The 18076-nt window shown below is 45.7% G+C and overlaps 1 pseudogene across 1 annotated transcript in view; it reads right to left on the reverse strand.

Moving 5' to 3' along the window:
- LOC311237111 (tyrosine-protein kinase JAK2-like) overlaps window positions 1–18076 on the reverse strand; it is an 81036-nt pseudogene that overhangs the window by 15844 nt on the left and 47116 nt on the right. The window contains exons 11-13 of the transcript XR_014621083.1: window positions 13890–14024; window positions 12921–13012; window positions 6693–6807 (exon numbers count right to left, since the gene is read on the reverse strand). The product of XR_014621083.1 is annotated as a tyrosine-protein kinase JAK2-like (transcript). The remainder of the gene's footprint in view (window positions 1–6692; window positions 6808–12920; window positions 13013–13889; window positions 14025–18076) is intronic.

Below are 18076 nucleotides of genomic sequence, written 5' to 3' on the forward strand. Positions count from 1 at the left end.
CCTACCTGTCTCTCTCTTTCTGCCCGTCTCTCTCTCTCTTTCGCAGGTCAGCAACCTCCTTTTTGATGACTGTCTGACCAGTGACCATCATACTGTATATCTGTCACTCTGGGTGAAAGATTGCTTTTTCTCTTTATTTCTCTCTCTCTGTATCTCAACAACCTCTTTCAACACACCTGTTCCTCTGTTGTACTCTCTCTCTCTATCTCCCTATCCCTTCCTCTCTTTCCCTCTCCCTTTCTCTCTAGAAGATCAACAACCTCATCCGCAGGTTTCTACAGTCTGACAGACGTGTCACTGTGAAGGATTATTTACCAAACTCCCACTCTGTCTATTGATTCCCCCTGATTGTCTCCCAATCCATCTCCCCCTCTCTCTCTCACAGATAACTCAGCCCAGTCATTGAGTCATTGCCACACAATTAAATTATCTTTAGTATAACAGTATAGTGATTGGCTGGCTAATTATTCTCTCATCAGTCGGAGACCCCTCAGTCGACTGAGATTGTTGAAATAAATGAAATAAAACACATTTAGTTCATTTTCGCATATCAGTGCCCACATTCATAAAAAAACTCTAATTTGGAAAATGTACTCAATACTTAGTCAGCCAACATTATAAACTTAAAGTGTGTGCACAGTACAGAGCAGCTTATGTTTCACTTTTATTTCTAGTAGTAGAGTAGATTTAACTTGAAGGAGAGAAAGAAGGGTCTAGAGGCAACACAAGGTTTGTCAATCTTTTGGATTTAAACAATAGCGAAAGCTCGAATGGAGAGAAGCTCTGAGGATCAGTCCAGACCAGCAAAAGTATGTTTGAGCGATGCGCTAAATAACAGCTACATCTGTGAGATAGAACTGTCCGTTGGTTTATTTTTTTATTAGAACCTAATGTCAACTATGTCTGTCCAACAAATGGATACTGGTCATTGAAATGGCTAAAACAGACTAGACACAGCGGATCAATGTAGCGCAGATATTGAGCGCCGTTATGTAAAATGTCCGGTGTCACCGGTAATACCGGTGTTGTCATGAGTTATTAGGCTGTGTTCACATCTGAAAGTCCATGGATAGCCGGACTTTCTGGTGGACCAAATGTGAGAATGATACATTGTTTGATTTTGGTTTGCGTTCACACTGCCCTTTTTTGAGCAAACCTAAATTTGTAAACAAAGGACATGCAGTCGCCAAAGTCGTTCATCTATTGGACAGATCAGTCGCCCAGGTCATTCATTCTATTGGACAGATAACTTTCAAGAAAATCCGCCTGAACAGTGGCATCATTTCAGTAAAAGGTGAATTGTGGTGAATATTCTTTGGTCAAATCAGTTGTGCAATAGTCAATTTCGGTGAGTTGTTTCTATACAATTCACTTATATGACATTTAGGTAACATTAATGAACAAAGGAGACAACTACAGTATGTAAGTAGTAAACCTATTTTTTTTTTATTCCAGTGGATCATAATGATCATATAACGGAGTGTGCACTCCATGCGCGAGAGAGAGAGACTGTCATTACGCACACGGCGCGAGTCTGACTATTACGGAGCGCACACTGCAATGCACTGTAGGCTGCTTTGCTTCCTAGATTAGATTAGATATAAAGTTTGATTGCGTTCACACCAACAGCAAACCGCGGTTGTTTGGTCCTCACAATAGTTTGGTTTGTGTTCATACCTCTCCAAACGAAACAGACTATTGATTTAAAGGGACCATGGTTCACTTAAAACGGACCAAACAGGGTAGGTGTGAACGCAACCTTAGTCATGGGAAATTTCACATCACCGCGGCAACCCTAGTACTGTCTCATTATTCCGACAGATCCACGTGCAGGCTAATGCATTGTCTGCAATTCACATCAGCCATCTGGCGTCATATGCAATTGTCTTAACTCATTCAGCGCCATCGCTTAATGAGCCAGGGGGCGCTAGAACACCATCGCTTTAATCAATGGGGAGACAGCGAGATTTGCGAGTGCTTAAAATATATCTTATATTATAGCTATGGGTCTAATACACCCGTCGATTGTCAGTGAGTTGCTTCCAGTCAACATGCACAAAACAGATTGTTTTTTCATCCATACATTTCCGTTTGATACTGTAACTGAGGGGTACAATTCCCTGACTGTATTGAGAGTATGGTATATTAAACCACTACTTAGTTATGTACTTTAATTACTGGCCATACAGTACATGAATATATATGGTGAACACCCACACAAGAATACGGCAATGACACATAAAGTTCTATTTAGAGGGTATTTATTATTATCAGAGCAAGCAACGTTAGGTTACAGATTGAGAATTATACTCGCGCTTGTAAGGCGAAGAACACACGTAAAGTAGGTCAAGAGCGTAAGTCAATGAGAATAGTAAGATGGGTCTAAACTGACGCCACCTGTAGCATAGCAATTACATAAGGCACACTAGTACCAGCTGGAGACACTGGGGGGTTCTGTTACAAGAGAATGGGATTGTTATATAAACCCCCCCACAATGGTGTGTGTGTCGGTACGGTCCAGCAGGGACCAGGATGTAAGGTACGCTGTTGTGTTATGGGTTGGGATTCAATACAGATGCACAGTGGATACGCTCTAGTCTCCTGTCTCGTTATTTAACACAAACATGGTGTCAGAAGTGGCTATAATTACGTGAGTAATTATACGGATATGGTGCGCTACGGCACAGGAAATCGAGGAAAAGGAGAAGTCGGGGAGTGAAGCAGTGAGCGTTTGCGGCGAGCTAAGCTACAAACAAAAACACAGCATCACCATGGCAACAGCAATACCGCCACCAGATGAGATGAAGATGAGCGGCGATCTCGCAAGTAACTGGGATAATTTCCGATCGGAATTTGAGGACTACATACTGGCAGCGGGATTGAAGGACAAGGTAAAAGAAGTGCAAGCAGCAATCTTGCGACGCGTGATGGGCAGTGAATGTCGCCATATATACAGACATAATTTAGGACTTACGGCGGACCAGGAGAAGGACGTGGCCGTCATCATTCCTGCTTTAGAGGCATATTTTAAGCCAACAAGGAACATTATTTTTGAAAGATATGTGTTTGGGAAATGCAATCAAGATGAAGGGGAACCCATAGATTCATTCATAACAAGGCTGAAGGAGAAGGCGTCTTCTTGTGATTATGGGCAACTCAGAGAGCAGTTGATAAGAGACAAAGTAGTGCTGGGGGTGTGTGATGAGAGTGTGCGCCGTCGTCTACTCAGAGAGAAAGATCTTACACTGGAATCAGCCATTGAGATATGCCGGGCTGCAGAAATGACTGATATTAGAATAAAGGCAATGACACAGGATAGACATCAGACATCAGCAATGATACCAGAGACTGTACATGCGTCAGATGGCCGGCGGCCACGAGTTCTACCCAGGCAGGAACGATCTGACAGGTCTCAATATCAACCTAGGCAGGAACGCTCTGACAGGTCGCAATATCAACCTAGGCAGGAACGTTCTGACAGGTCGCAATATCCACCTAGGCAGGAACGTTCTGACAGGCCTCAATATTACGCGCCAGGCGCGAATTCAAGCGCTGCGTGTAGGTTCTGCGGCACTGCGCACAGGCGCGGACGGGAACAGTGCCCAGCCTATGGCAAGACCTGCCGCATTTGCGCAAAACTCAATCACTTTGCTGTAGTATGCATGCAGAGAGGCCAGGCCACCCGACAGCTACATACAGCAGACATTGACACTGAATACCTTGAGAATATGTACAGTGGGGAGGCAGAGGCTCACATATACACGGCAGAGAGCATAGGGGCAGTTCAGGGAGGTGGAAAAAAATGGTTTGCAAATTTAAAGATTAACGGAGGGTTGCAGAGGTGCCAGTTAGATTCAGGGGCAACCTGTGATGTGATGAGCATAAAAGACATGAGGAGGCTGGGCCCTGGAGCAAGGCTATTGCCCAGCCAAACAAGGTTGGTGCTGTATTCAGGTCAATCAATTCCCTCATTTGGCTTATTCAAAACCGAGTGTGTAGTGAGAGGGAAGACACACAAGCTGACCTTCGAGGTAGTAAGAAGCAGTCAGAGACCACTTTTGTCAGGTGAAACCAGTGAGCGCCTAGGCTTAATGCGCTTCACCATCCCTGAGGAGCTGTTGATGGTAGGACATAGCAGCTCAGTCCCACTAACCAGGCAGCAGCTTGTCGGTACGTACGATGAGGTTTTCAACGCCCCTGTGGAATCAGTCCCAGGTGAAGTTCATTTTGAGTTGGACAGTAATGTAGCCCCAGTGCAAGCTGCTCCACGTAATGTTCCAGTGGCACTTAGGGAGGCAGTGAAGGCACAATTAGATAAATATGAGAAAGATGGCCACTTGGTTTCAGTGTCGGAGCCAACAGAATGGATCAGCAATATGGTGATTGTCAGACGGCCAGAGAAGCCGATCAGGATATGTATAGACCCAAAGTCATTAAATGTGGCTTTAAGGAGATCTCACTACTTAATGCCGACGCTGGAGGATGTCCTATACAAGCTGCCCAGGGCTCGCATTTTCACTCTTGTGGATGCACGGGATGCTTTCCTACAGTGCAGGCTAGACGAGGAAAGTAGTTACACCACCACATTTTGGACACCTTGGGGCAGGAAGCGTTGGTTAAAGCTGCCATTTGGGGTGTCTGTGGCCCCAGAGATATACCAGCGAAAGCAGCATGAGCTTTTAGCAGGGCTCAGTGGAGTAGAGCCCATCGCAGACGATATACTGGTAGTGGGCTGTGGGGAGACAGAAGAGGAGGCTATACAGGACCATGACACTAAACTGATAGCACTCATGGAGAGGTGCAGAGAGGTTAGGTTGAGGCTAAGTTTGAAGAAACTGCAGTTCAGGCTCAGAGAAGTCAAGTTTCATGGACACATCCTGTCAGCAGAGGGGCTCAGGGCAGACCCAGAGAAGGTCAGGGCGGTCCAAGACATGCCACACCCCACGGACGCCAAGGCGGTGCAGCGGTTTATTGGGTTTGTGACATACCTCGCAAGGTTCATGCCCCGCCTCTCTGAGATATGCGAGCCACTGAGGAGGCTGTTGGACAAGGCCGTCCCATGGCACTGACTTCCCAAACATGGTGCGGCGATCGAGGAGATCAAGCGTCTGATCACAGTGGCCCCGATCCTGAAATATTACGACGTGACCAAGCCGGTCACCATCCAGAGTGATGCAAGTCAGAAAGGACTTGGCTGCTGTCTGTTCCAGGAGGGTCAGCCAGTAGGGTACGCATCGCGGGCACTGACTCAGACAGAACAGAACTATGCACAGATTGAGAAGGAGTGTCTGAGTATTGTGTTTGCGTGCCAACGCTTTCACTATTATCTGTATGCACGGGGGGAGATTGTGGCGGAAACGGACCACAAGCCACTCATTTCGATATTCAACAAACCCCTCCTCACTGCACCCAAACGGCTCCAGAGCATGCTGCTCACGCTGCAGAACTACAACCTCAAGGTCACATACAAGCCAGGCCCGGACATGCACATCAGTGACACATTGAGCAGGGCCACGGCTCCACCACAGAGGACTGACACGGGATACATGAAACACACAGTCTGCAGCCTGCAGAGGGCACAAGAGGACACTGAACAGATTAATCAGGCTGATTATCTGAATGTCACCAGCCAGCGGTTGAATCAGATCAGGCAACACACTGGGGGAGATGAAACCCTTCAGTTGCTCAAAGCGGCAGTGCTCCAGGGATGGCCAGATCACCGGGAGGAGACTCCCCTGGCGATCAGGGAGTATTGGTCAATCAGGGACGAGATCAGCGCACAAGATGGGGTGCTCTTCAAAAGTCAGCGAGTCATAGTGCCGAAAACGTTACGGGCAGAAATGTTGAAACGCATACACGCCAGCCATGTAGGGGGAGATGCCTGCTACAGACAGGCCAAAGACACACTGTACTGGCCCAACATGCAGGGTGAAATCAAGGATTACGTGAGCCAGTGTTCAGCGTGTAATGAATATTCTCATGAGCAGCAGCGGGAGACAATGATGTCGCATGCAATCCCAACACGGCCATGGCAGATTGTCAGTATGGATTTGTTCAGACAAGCGGGCAAGGACTTCCTACTCATGGTTGATCATTATTCAGATTTCTGGGAAATAGAGCTACTCCCTGACCTCTCAGCAGACACCGCGGTGTTAAGGTGTAAGGCCCAGTTTGCACGCCACGGGCAGCCTGACCGGGTGGTAACGGACTGTGGATCTCAGTTTGACTGTGAGAAATTTAGAACGTTTGCAAAAGAATGGGATTTCGACCATGTCATGTCCTCGCCCAGGCACCCAAGGTCTAATGGAAAGGCTGAATCGGCGGTGAAAGTTGTGAAAAACCTGTGCAAGAAAGCAGCTAGTGCAGGTAACGACCCATGGTTGGCAATCTTGCAGTGGAGGAACACGCCCACAGAGGGCATGCTCAGCAGCCCAGCGCAGAGACTGATGTCCCGGAGACTGAAGACCCCACTTCCGGTCGCTGACTCGCTCCTGGGCCCCAGCGTGGTCACGGGGGTTCCTGAGAAGCTGCGGGTTAAGCATCAAACGGCCAAGCTGGGTTACGACAAGTCGGCCAGAGATCTGCCCGAGTTGTGTATCGGCCAGGACATAAGAATGAAGCCCCTGCCTGGAGACAGGACGGGCAAGTGGAGGAGAGGAGTGTGCCTGCAACCGGTGGCCCCCAGATCGTACTTGGTGGATGTCGAGGGGACATTCTACCGGCGGAATCGGGTGGACCTGCGACCAGCGGAGGGGGATGTGACTGGACGCCGCCCGGAGCAACACAGAGTGCAGCACAGCAACCCACCTGTGGAGCCACACAGCAGTCCGCCCAGCAAAGGGATGGACAGTAACACGGGCAATGACACTATCACCCAGGAAGTCAGGCCATTCAGGCGGAGCGACCTGTACCAGCCTGTGGTGGACCCTCCACCGGCGCCAGAGTACAGGACGGCCAGTGGTAGGCTGGTGAGAGTGCCACAAAGACTGGACTTATAGAGACTGGTTAATGGGTATGGTATGGTATGGTGTAAAAAAGAAAAGAAAAAAAATGGAAAAAATGCACAGAACAGATGGTTAGGGTTTTAAATAAGGACGTTTATGGGGTTTCTTGTAATAATAATAATGTGCACTAAGGGATGCTGTAACTATTGTTATCTAAAAAAAAGGAGATGTTACAAGAGAATGGGATTGTTATATAAACCCCCCCACAATGGTGTGTGTGTCGGTACGGTCCAGCAGGGACCAGGATGTAAGGTACGCTGTTGTGTTATGGGTTGGGATTCAATACAGATGCACAGTGGATACGCTCTAGTCTCCTGTCTCGTTATTTAACACGGGTGTAAGGCCGGCAGGGTAGAGGAATGTTCGGGTGCAAAGTCTGGGTCAACGAGGAATAACGAGGTTCCAGATACAGGAACCAGTGCAGTACTCCCTTGATCGGTAGACAAAGCAACAGCTATAATCCAGTATGCTCGACAGCATGGATGAAAGCTAGCCAGCCTCTTCCTAGAGGCGGGCTCGAGGGATGCTCCTCACTGGGGGTAGATCCCACACGATAGTGGGGTAGACGGTTCTCTGCTCCAGCAGTCACGGTACCAAAGCAATATAATCCAACCAGAAAAGGTTCTGCAGTCGCCGGTGTAGGTTCTCCGGTGTACATATCCAACGGCTCTCGTCTAGGACTCCTCGGATGGGGGCACGAGTTTAGGCCGCCCAGCCTGGATAAGTGCACTAGCTATATACACGACGAACCGGTGGTAATGCTGGTCGCTGAAGAACGGTAGCCGCACGATACACTATAAATGATAGACTATTACTTCACATTAGAATAAGTCGAACTCAACGGTACTGCGTTAAACTCTGACACTTTAGCAATATATTCGCACGCGGTTCTCAAGGCTCTATTCAAAGGCAAAGTTGCCCACTTCACTGCACGTTGTCTCGTGGTGAAGGCATCAACGTTTTAGTGCTAAGTGCTGCTGTATCCACCTGCGCCGTATTTATACGTAAGGTGAATTATCTAGTGCCAACCTCAGTTCTGTCTCGTATTACTGCGCAAACCTGGACATGTTGAGACATGCCTTGGCGTTGCCTTTGAACTTGCCATTGGGGGTATGGTCGTTGGCGCCTAGGGGTCGCTGTCCAATAGGAGAACGAATATTATGGTCTGGTTTGTACCCAGGTAAAGGGATATTCCGTGTATATATACAAAGAATATACAAGGGATATCAAACGATATACAAATATTATACAAGGGATCTCAAGCAATAAATATATATATTCGGTTTAATCTGACCCTTTGTAACAGATACCCTTTTGAATACGAGTATAGTTTTGGTGATTCTTAGTAATCCCAGGAAAATACGTGATAATAGCCCTTTAGCGGAATACACTAAACACGTTGTAATTTTTCCTTTTGCGAGCTCAGACCCATTCCCAATGATAACATCAGGCTGGATGAAAAATGAATGGATATAGCTAATAAAAGAAATAACGATTAAAACCCGAGTTTTCTCGTGATTGGCGCTGAACGGTTGGCGAGTTAACCCGACTTTTCTCGTGACTGGTGCTGAATGAGTTAATGGATTTATTGATTTTAAATGCTCAAATAAATGTCATATGACTCTGTTACACTTGACTATGTTAACACATTCCCCACCAACAACGATTATACTCGTTATTGGGCGCCATCGCTTGAATGCCGACAACGTGTATACTCGTTATTTCATCGTTATTTCTTTTATTCGATATTTCTATTCATTACAGGCACACAGACTCGGGGTTAACATGGGGAATCATCCTGAGAATGCCAAAGCGCATCCAGCTAGACGGCGGTATCGAGCACCCTTTGAAACCTTATATCTTGGCCTGCAACGGTCAAATGTCTCCGGGCGCACTTTTCTGGGTCGGGCCAGTCGAGCGGTTCTCCCGGTTGCATTGAAGCACGTCAAATGGTCCCGATCCATATGTTGTGGTGGGTTATGTCGTGGACCAAATGGACATCGGATGGACCAGATGGCGATCAAACAATTGGAATATTATTTTTGGAATACTCCCGATCACAGGTAAGGACTATCTGACGTCAATTCTGGCTTGATCGTGCAATGCTTTTATACCGATCGAGCTGATCAACGTCTTTAGTGTTCAATACGAATGCAATCAAATAATCAGAAACAACCCCCCCCCCCCCCCCCCCCCCCGTTTCATGCATTCATGATGAAACATAATACCTATGATATACATTTGATTTGGGAATAGTAGTGTGTCCAGGCAAGAAACGGCAACACTTATAGTAGGATTCACGTTTTATGCTATAACTCAGCCTTTCGGGAATTACCCCAGACCACTCTAAAACTATACTTATATTCACCACGGTATAACACGGGAACGTATGGATGAACATTTTTATTATTTTTCACATGTTGAACGATAGATAGTTGATGTCAAATGGGCCATAGTATTGTATCCATAGCTATCATATAGAATATAGTTATAGCTCTACAAACAAGGTGACGCACTCCTATCTTTTAAAGCGTGGCATTGCTACAACGGGACTCGTCTAATGGCTGGCGCCCAATGTGCTAACGTATGCACTGAAATGCATGACAATGTATTTAGCCAGAATGTCTTATGAATAGACTTATAATAGCCGTTAACATGGCAGCGGTGATACACATACGTCTGTCTCAAGACTTAGTCCTGCATGTATCAACAAATGCGCATGTTGGTGTGAATTTATGTGTGCCATTATTACTACGAACTGAAATTGTGGAATATTACTATAATGAGCTGTATGTGTATGAACCAAGCATCACACTGTAATGTACAGTACCTGTACTTTATACGTGACAATAAATGACTACTAAATACTACTACTAGATAGACATTTATTATTTATTTATTTATATAAAACGAATCATCGAATCATCGTATTGACCTGCCAAATCTGATTTGACTAAACGGTACAGCCCTGGACCCGTCACATCAATTTCTCCTTTCTGGCCAGCAATCAGTGGCAATCAGTGGCAAGTGGCAAGTCCCCACCTCCCCTCTCCTAGATTTAGTCATGCTCTTGTATATCATTCTGCTACTGTATAAAATAGTACCACACACCACAAACTATTGATAATTACGGAAGCCCTAAGAGGCCGTACATTCATACATTTAATTTACTCCGTTTTCCCGTGATAACGAGGTTAATTTAATTTGTTTTCTCGTGATAACGGGATAATTTTCTCGAGATCTCGAGAAAACGAAACGATAGTCTAGTATATATTAAATCACTGCAGGAAACATCATTCAGTGTCGCAATGTCAGAGGAGCAGGTAGCCCCTTTCGTGACTGTGATGAAGGGGCTAAAGGAGCAGGAGGATATTGATCACCGCATCACATATCTCTTCAATCAAGGCCTGACACAGGCTGAAATAGCTTTATGCCTTGCTGTTACAGATAATATATATAGGTTATATATATACACATTAGTGTGTGTCAAAGTGCAATCAAAGTGAGCTCTCAAAGAGCACCTGGGCTGGCTACGGGAGGCTGTAACTCGAAACTGGCCCCCTGTATGTCCAAACCCCCCCCCCCCCCCTCCAAATGTACCATAATTTTCTGACTATAAGCCGCGCCTTTCCCCCCCATTTTTCGACCCTGCGGCTTATATAACGGTGCGGCTTATATGTGACTCGACGTGAAATGTAAAAATCGTAATATAGCTTTTTTGACTGCATTGAAATGTTATTTATCTGTTCCCTTATTTTCTAAACTTAATACAACTTGTAAATGAGTTAATTATTGTTATTTGTCCGACAGTATTGTATCCCAATGCTAATTACATATGGTAATTAAACATTAAAACACCTGCGGCTTATAGACCAGTGCGGCTTATATATGTACACATCATTCAATTTAGCTGCTGCGGCTTATATTCAGGTGCGGCTTATAGTGCGCAAATTACGGATACAGTTTCCTCCCCCTCGTATGTATATTTTCTGTTAGGACCTCTGTTTAACAGTACTGTATATTTGCATATCTTGTATGTCACAAATGTAACAGTACTATACAGTCCCGGCGCCATGGGCGGGCATTAGGGGGCCTGGCCCGCCCACTGAGTCAGCTGTGCCCACCCTGGCAAAAAAAAAAAAAAAAAAAACGTTTTATTTTTTTTTCAATCAAAGTCAACTATCCAAATCCTTAGTCGGGGACAGCCCTAGTGGGCACTGATGTCAACAACAACACTACTGAAGCTAGCACGGCACTCTGTGAGAATTCATTTTCTACCCTCAAGAACGTCTTTACAGAACATCGCCTTAGTATGCTTCATCGACGCAACTAAGGCCAATTTAATTCAGTTAGCATTTGAGAAGGACTTAACAAAAAAGTTCAGTAATGAGTGGAGGGGGAGTGTTTTTTTTTTTTTTTTTTAGATTTATTTTTTGGCGTTTTATCGCTTTATTTCTACTGGGCAGTCCAGTAGGGAGAGACAGATGAGGAATGGGAGACAGAGTGGGGGGAAGACATTCGGCAAATAACGACGGGTTTGGGAGTCAAACCCGGGTCGGCCGTGTCGCGGCTGAGCGCGCTACTGTATGTGGTTCGCCACTGGGGCGCCCGAGGGGCAGTGTTTTAAGAAGATTTCACTCTGTCCCCAAACGCCGCTTGCCTCTCTACTTATGATGGTGAGTAGCCTGTGGAGGAATTTTGTTTGCTTTTTTATGCACCTTATTTTTGTCAGTTCAGTTCAGTTTGTCAGTGTATTCAGAAGTGTTGAATAAATGGAGACTTTTCAAAGATATAGAATAGAATAGAAATGTATTATCCTGAGGGAAATTTGTCACTGCAAATCACTCAACATTAAACATTTAGACAGACAGAAGTCACAAATAAGAATAACAAAACAAATGGCCTAAGAATAGAATAAAATTAAATAGAATAAAAATTTAATAAAAGATACAGTAAATAAATACAGTAAAAATATACTGAAGTCTACAGTAGGTGTAATAATGCACAGTGCTGTTTAAAAAGTAAGAGTCCAGGAAGATGGTAATTGTCACTCTGTGCTTAGTGATGCAGTGAGGCACAGTGATGCATTGTATAGTCTGATGGCTGTCGGAATGAAGGGCTTCCTGTGCCGTTCAGTGCTGCATTTAGGTAGTGTGAGCCTATAACATGCTCCTCCTGTCAGCCAAGTCTGTGTATAGTGGGTGGGAGGGGTTTTCCCTGATGGCCTGGAGCTTAGCAAGGTTCCTCCTCTCCGCCACCCTTGCTAGAGTCCAGCTCCACCCCAACCACGCTACTGGCCTTCTTGACCATCTTATCCAGCCTGTTTGTGTCCCCTGCTCTCAGTCCGCTGCCCAAGCAGGTCTGTTATATATATCCGTTCAGTCTGTTTTTGTATAAGTGAAAGTTCTTAAGATAGAGAGAAATTAGATTTTTCAATTGCCTCTCTGCTGTTTAGTTCAGCACCGTGGGCAGCGCCAAGCAAGCCACAGTGCCGCTGTCCCAGCTGAAACGTATAAAAGGGAACCTGTGTTGAAAAACCATTGTGCCCCCCCGAGAACATTTTATGCCACCCCACTAATTTGTTTCTGCAGCCTGGTCTGGTACTATACCTGTATGTCATGTACCCCCCTGAAATAAATTAATCCGTTATCACGAGAAAACGGACTTCGTTATCTCGAGATAACGAGATAATAAGTCGTTATCACGAGAAAACGGACTTTGTTATCTCGAGATCTCGAGAAAATTATCCCGTTATCACGAGAAAACAAATTAAATTAACTCGTTATCACGGGAAAACGGAGTAAATAAAATGTATGAATGTATGGCCTCTTAGGGCTTCCGTAGATAATGGATAAAACTGTGCCATTATGAGTGTGTGTGTGCGTGCGTGTGTGTGTGTTTGTGTGTGTTGTGTACTTACTCTCCTCCCCGCATACACACACACCATAGTTGAGGAGCAGGTGCTTGTGGGTAAACTGGCTCATCATGCTAGCTGCTTCAAAGAAAGACTGGAATAATAAACAAGAACAGAAAAATAGTACATGTCAGTACTGTAAAAAGTTATCTATACTAATACTTAGAATACCAAACACGTTAATTGTATCCTTTTGCTTATCCAGTCACTCAACAAATAAGCTACCAACCAACCAGTCAGCTAGCCAGTCAATCATTATGTCAACCAACCAGTCAGCCAGTCCTTCATTATGTCAACCAACCATTCAGCCAGCCACCTAGCCAGCCATTCATTATGTCAACCAACCATTCAGCCAGCCACCTAGCCAGCCATTCATTATGTCAACCAACCAACCAGTCAGCCAGTCCTTCATTATGTCAACCAACCATTCAGCCAGCCACCTAGCCAGCCATTCATTATGTCAACCAACCATTCAGCCAGCCACCTAGCCAGCCATTCATTATGTCAACCAACCAACCAGTCAGCCAGCCATTTATTATGTCAACCAACCAGTCAGTCGGCCAGCTAGCCAGCCATTCATTATGTCAACCAACCAACCAACCAACCAACCAACCAACCAACCAGTCAGCCAGCCATTTATTATGTCAACCAACCAAGCAACCAACCAGTCAGCCGACCAACCAGTCAGCCGGTCATTCATTTGGTCAACCAGCTAGCCAGTCAGTTATTACATCAACCAGCTAGCCAGTCAGTCAATCATTCTGTCAATCAACCAGTCAACCAGGTAGCCAGTCAGTTATTACATCAACCAGCTAGCTAGTCAGTCAATCATTCTGTCAATCAACCAATCAACTAGGTAGCCAGTCACTCACTCAGTCATCCATCTGATCAAATGATCAACCAACCATCTAACCGACCACCTGCCTGCCTGCCTGCCTGACCAACCCATCCTGTAAAGCAGCCTACTGTACCTCAGAGTAGCTGCGGTGAGCCTTGTCTAGTATCTTAACGATGACATCCATCTGATGCATCTCTCCATAGTCTCCCAGCTCCTGCCTCACTCCACAGAAGATCTTAGTGAAGGTCCCCTGGCCCAGGCTCTCTTTCTAGAGAGAACAAGAAAACATACAACATGTGTTACAGTCTTGTGTTAAAAGATAACGCTAGCAAGTCCTGAGAAACTTTCTGGGATCTAGGTCTTAGAAAAACAAGGACATACAGTGTCATAGATGTAAAGTGTTCTTGTATAGAATTAACTGATCTTGACTGAATGAATGAGTGAGTGAGTTAGTAACATTGCTGGTTATAGAGGTGCTTCACATCTAAAAACGGACACAAGTCATAGATTCATAATTGCTTTTCTAGATCAAAGTCATAGATTCATATTCGTCCCATTTAGGTTTTTCATGGCTCTTTCATGGTGGATGTACACATAAAAACACACAAGCAAATAAAAAGACGCAATAAGCAAAATAGATGTCTATAACACAAGATGTAAAATAAAAGAAATAAAGAAGCATAATAATAATAATAATAATAATAATAATAATAATAATAATAATAATAATAATAATAATAATGGATTGGATTTATATAGCGCTCTTCATGACACCCCAGTGACCCCAGAGCGCTTCCAGAGTCCATTATTCGTTCATACACAGTCATACCGGTGGTGGTAAGCTACAATTGCAGCCAGAGCTGCCCTGAGGCAGACTCACGGAAGCGTGGCGAATAATCATCGCCTACGGCCCCTCCGACCACCACCAACATTCATTCACATGCATACACATTCATACGAGGCAAGTAGGTTAAGTGTCTTGTCCAAGGACACAACGGCAGTGGGATGGACATGGGCTTGAGCGGGATTAGAACCACCAACCCTTCGATCATTGGACGACCCGCTCTACCCCTGAGCCACGCCCCATACTGTATAGTCAGCCAATCAGCATTGAGTCAGGGAGGTGTGATGTCACCAGCCAATCAGCATTGAGTCAGGGAGGTGTGATGTCACCAGGGCCTGATGTTCTTTGTTCTGAAAGGTTGATTGCTTTGACACATTCTCTACGGTCATGATGTCATCTCCAAAAAGCCAGCAATGATTGAAGCCCTCTTTTAAGTGCAGGTGTGTGTGTGTGTGTGTGTGTGTGTGTGTGTGTGTGTGTGTGTGTGTGTGTGTGTGTGTGTGTGTGTGTGTGTGTGTGTGTGTGTGTGTGTGTGTGTGAGAGAGAGTTAGAGGGCGTAAATGAGTGTGTGAGAGAGAAAGTGAAAATGGTGGCTAACAAGAGAGGAAACAAGTCAAGTCAAGTCAAGAGTTTTAATTGTCACGGCATACAAGTATACAATGAAATGCGGGTGGTCTTGCCCGCGACGATGTGCAATACCGTGGTACAACATATAATAGAATCCAATAAAAATACAGTGGTACAACATATAATAGAATCCAATAAAAAAAAAACATTGTGCAATAAACAGGTAACAGGTAACATGGTGTGACATCTCGGTATCTGTACATAGTATTTACAGAGCATATAGGACATGCTAGGTAGCTTTAGTAGTGCAATACACTGTTCCTGTTATACTAATTTAAAGTGGCCTTTCCTCTTGGCCATAAGTGTGCGTGTGTGCGGCATGAGTGTGTGCCCGCTCGTGTTAAAGTGGCTGCTAGTGTGTGAGCGTGCACAGCGTGCGTGTCGTGTGTGTGCTCGTGTGTGCTTGTGTGTGGATAGTTCAGTTTCTGTGGCACTCAATGTTCATTGTTCAAGGCTCTGATGGCCTGGGGGAAGAAGCTGAGCCTAAGCCTCTCCGTCCTAGTAGCTGGGGTTCGCAGGCGTCTGCCTGACCTCAGCAGCTGGAACAGGCTGTTATTGGGGTGGTGGGGGTCTTTCATTATTCTGCAGGCTCTGGATTTGCACCTCTTGTTGTATAGAACCTGCAGGGGAGGTAGCGCAATACCCGTGGTACGCTCGGCTGAGCGCACCACTCTCTGTAGGGCCTTCTTGTCCTGTGCCGTGCTGTTTCCATACCAGGCAGTGATGTTTCCGGTCAGGATGCTCTCTACAGCTCCTGAGTAGAAGGACTGGAGTATCTTCCCCGATACTCTGAACTTCCTTAACTGTCTCAGGTGGTAGAGGCGCTGCTTCGCTTTCTTTACTACTGTGTCTATGTGTGTTGACCATGTCAGATCCTCTGAGATGTGGACCCCCAGGTACTTAAAGCTGCTCACCCTGTCCACGGTAGCCCCGTTAATCGTCAGTGGTGTGTGTGTCTCCTGCTGTCCTCTCCTATAATCCACAATCAGCTCCTTGGTTTTACCAATGTTCAGGAGCAGGCTGTTGTCCTGGCACCAGCGTTCCAGTACCTCAACCTCCTCCCGGTAGGCCTTCTCGTCGTTGTCCGAGATCAGCCCCACCACCACGTGTTGTCTGCGAACTTCACTATGGAGTTGGAGCTGAACTTGGCCACACAGTCGTGTGTGTAGAGTGAGTACAGCAGGGGGCTTAAAACACAGCCCTGGGGGGACCCGATGCTCAGGGTGATGGTGTTGGAGGTCTGACTCCCCACCCTGACCGCCTCGGGTCTTTCACTCAGAAAGTCCAGTACCCAGGCGCTCAGGGCGGAGCTCAGACCTAGCTCGAACAGCTTGTCCACCAGTCTGGTGGGGACTATGGTGTTGAACGCTGAGCTGTAGTCAATGAACAACAGTCTCACATAGCCCCCCTTCTGACGGTCAAGGTGGGAGAGAGTGCTGTGCAGTACCTGGGAGACCGCGTCGTCAGTGGACCTGTTTGTCCTGTATGCAAATTACATAGGGTCCATATCACTGGGGAGGGAGGCACAAATGTGGTCCTTGACCAGCCTCTCGAAACATGTCATGACCACAGAGGTGAGTGCCACCGGTCTGTAGTCATTTGGACATGTTGGGGAGGGTTTCTTCTGTACAGGGATGATGGTAGACATCTTGAAGCAGGCAGGGACCACTGACTCCGCCAGGGATTGATTAAATATGGCGGTGAACACCGGGGCAAGCTGGTAAGAGTAAGTGAGTGAGTAAGAGAGAGAACAAACCCAAGAGACTGAGATTAAAAGAGCACAATGAAAGTGAGTGGGCGAGCTGTGCCCCATAGTTTGAGATGACCCACTTTCTTTCATGACATGTTTGTTCCCAATTACCAATTTCATAATTACTCCACATGTAGCTCCTGTTTTCTTAGACCACCCCAATGCCGCATTTCCCCATCTCAGTTTAGTATACTCTACCGAGGGTCAAAGTTGTGGAACTCTTCGCCTCCACATATTTTGGATTTTTCTTTTCTGAAGTTCAAAAGAGCACACAGGGGGATTTTTATATTGATGTAAACTGTCTATAATTTAGCTTCTTGGAGAATTCCACATACAAGCCAAGGCAATTCTCCTTCACATTTCTTTGTGGATTATATTGTATTATGTAATTGTTTTTATATGTGTAAATAAACAAAAATAAAAGAAAGATGTTATGTGGTGATGTCTTGTGGTGATGGACAAGGTGGTGGATGTCTCGTGGTGATGGACAAGGTGGTGGATGTCTCGTGGTGATGGGCAATGTGGTGGATGTCTCGTGGTGATGGGCAATGTGGTGGATGTCTCGTGGTGATGGCCAAGGTGGTGGATGTCTCGTGGTGATGGGCAATGTGGTGGATGTCTTGTGGTGATGCAGTGACTGTTCAGTGACTGTTCTACCCCATATTGGTTATGAGCACCACTGAGGTCATGGATCAGCTTCATACCATCTTCTGTCCGACCTACAACGTCTAAACCATGCCTGCTCTACTTCATTGCTGGGCTACGTACTTCTATTCTATTCATATATATGCTTACTACATGTATCTATTGCTCCTATATCCGCCCACTACAAACACGGGAAATCTCTAACCCCTGTCCCCATCTCTCTGTGAGTGGATGTCTCGCAATGATGGCCATGGTGGTGGATGTCTTGTGGTGATGGCCAAGGTGGTGCGATCTTCTCTACGTTGTAGGCTTTACAAATACATTTGATTTGATTATGAGTTATTCTATTGAAACAAAAATTTATATTTTCTCACAATGTGAATTCAACATTTTAATGTATCCCTCTAAGCAGCCAATCAGCATCCTAGAAGGGGGAATGTGTCACAAGGCATGT

Source organism: Notolepis coatsorum (genome assembly GCF_963971535.1).
Source record: "Notolepis coatsorum genome assembly, chromosome: 11".
In the NCBI taxonomy this organism is placed as follows: Eukaryota; Metazoa; Chordata; class Actinopteri; order Aulopiformes; family Paralepididae; genus Notolepis; species Notolepis coatsorum.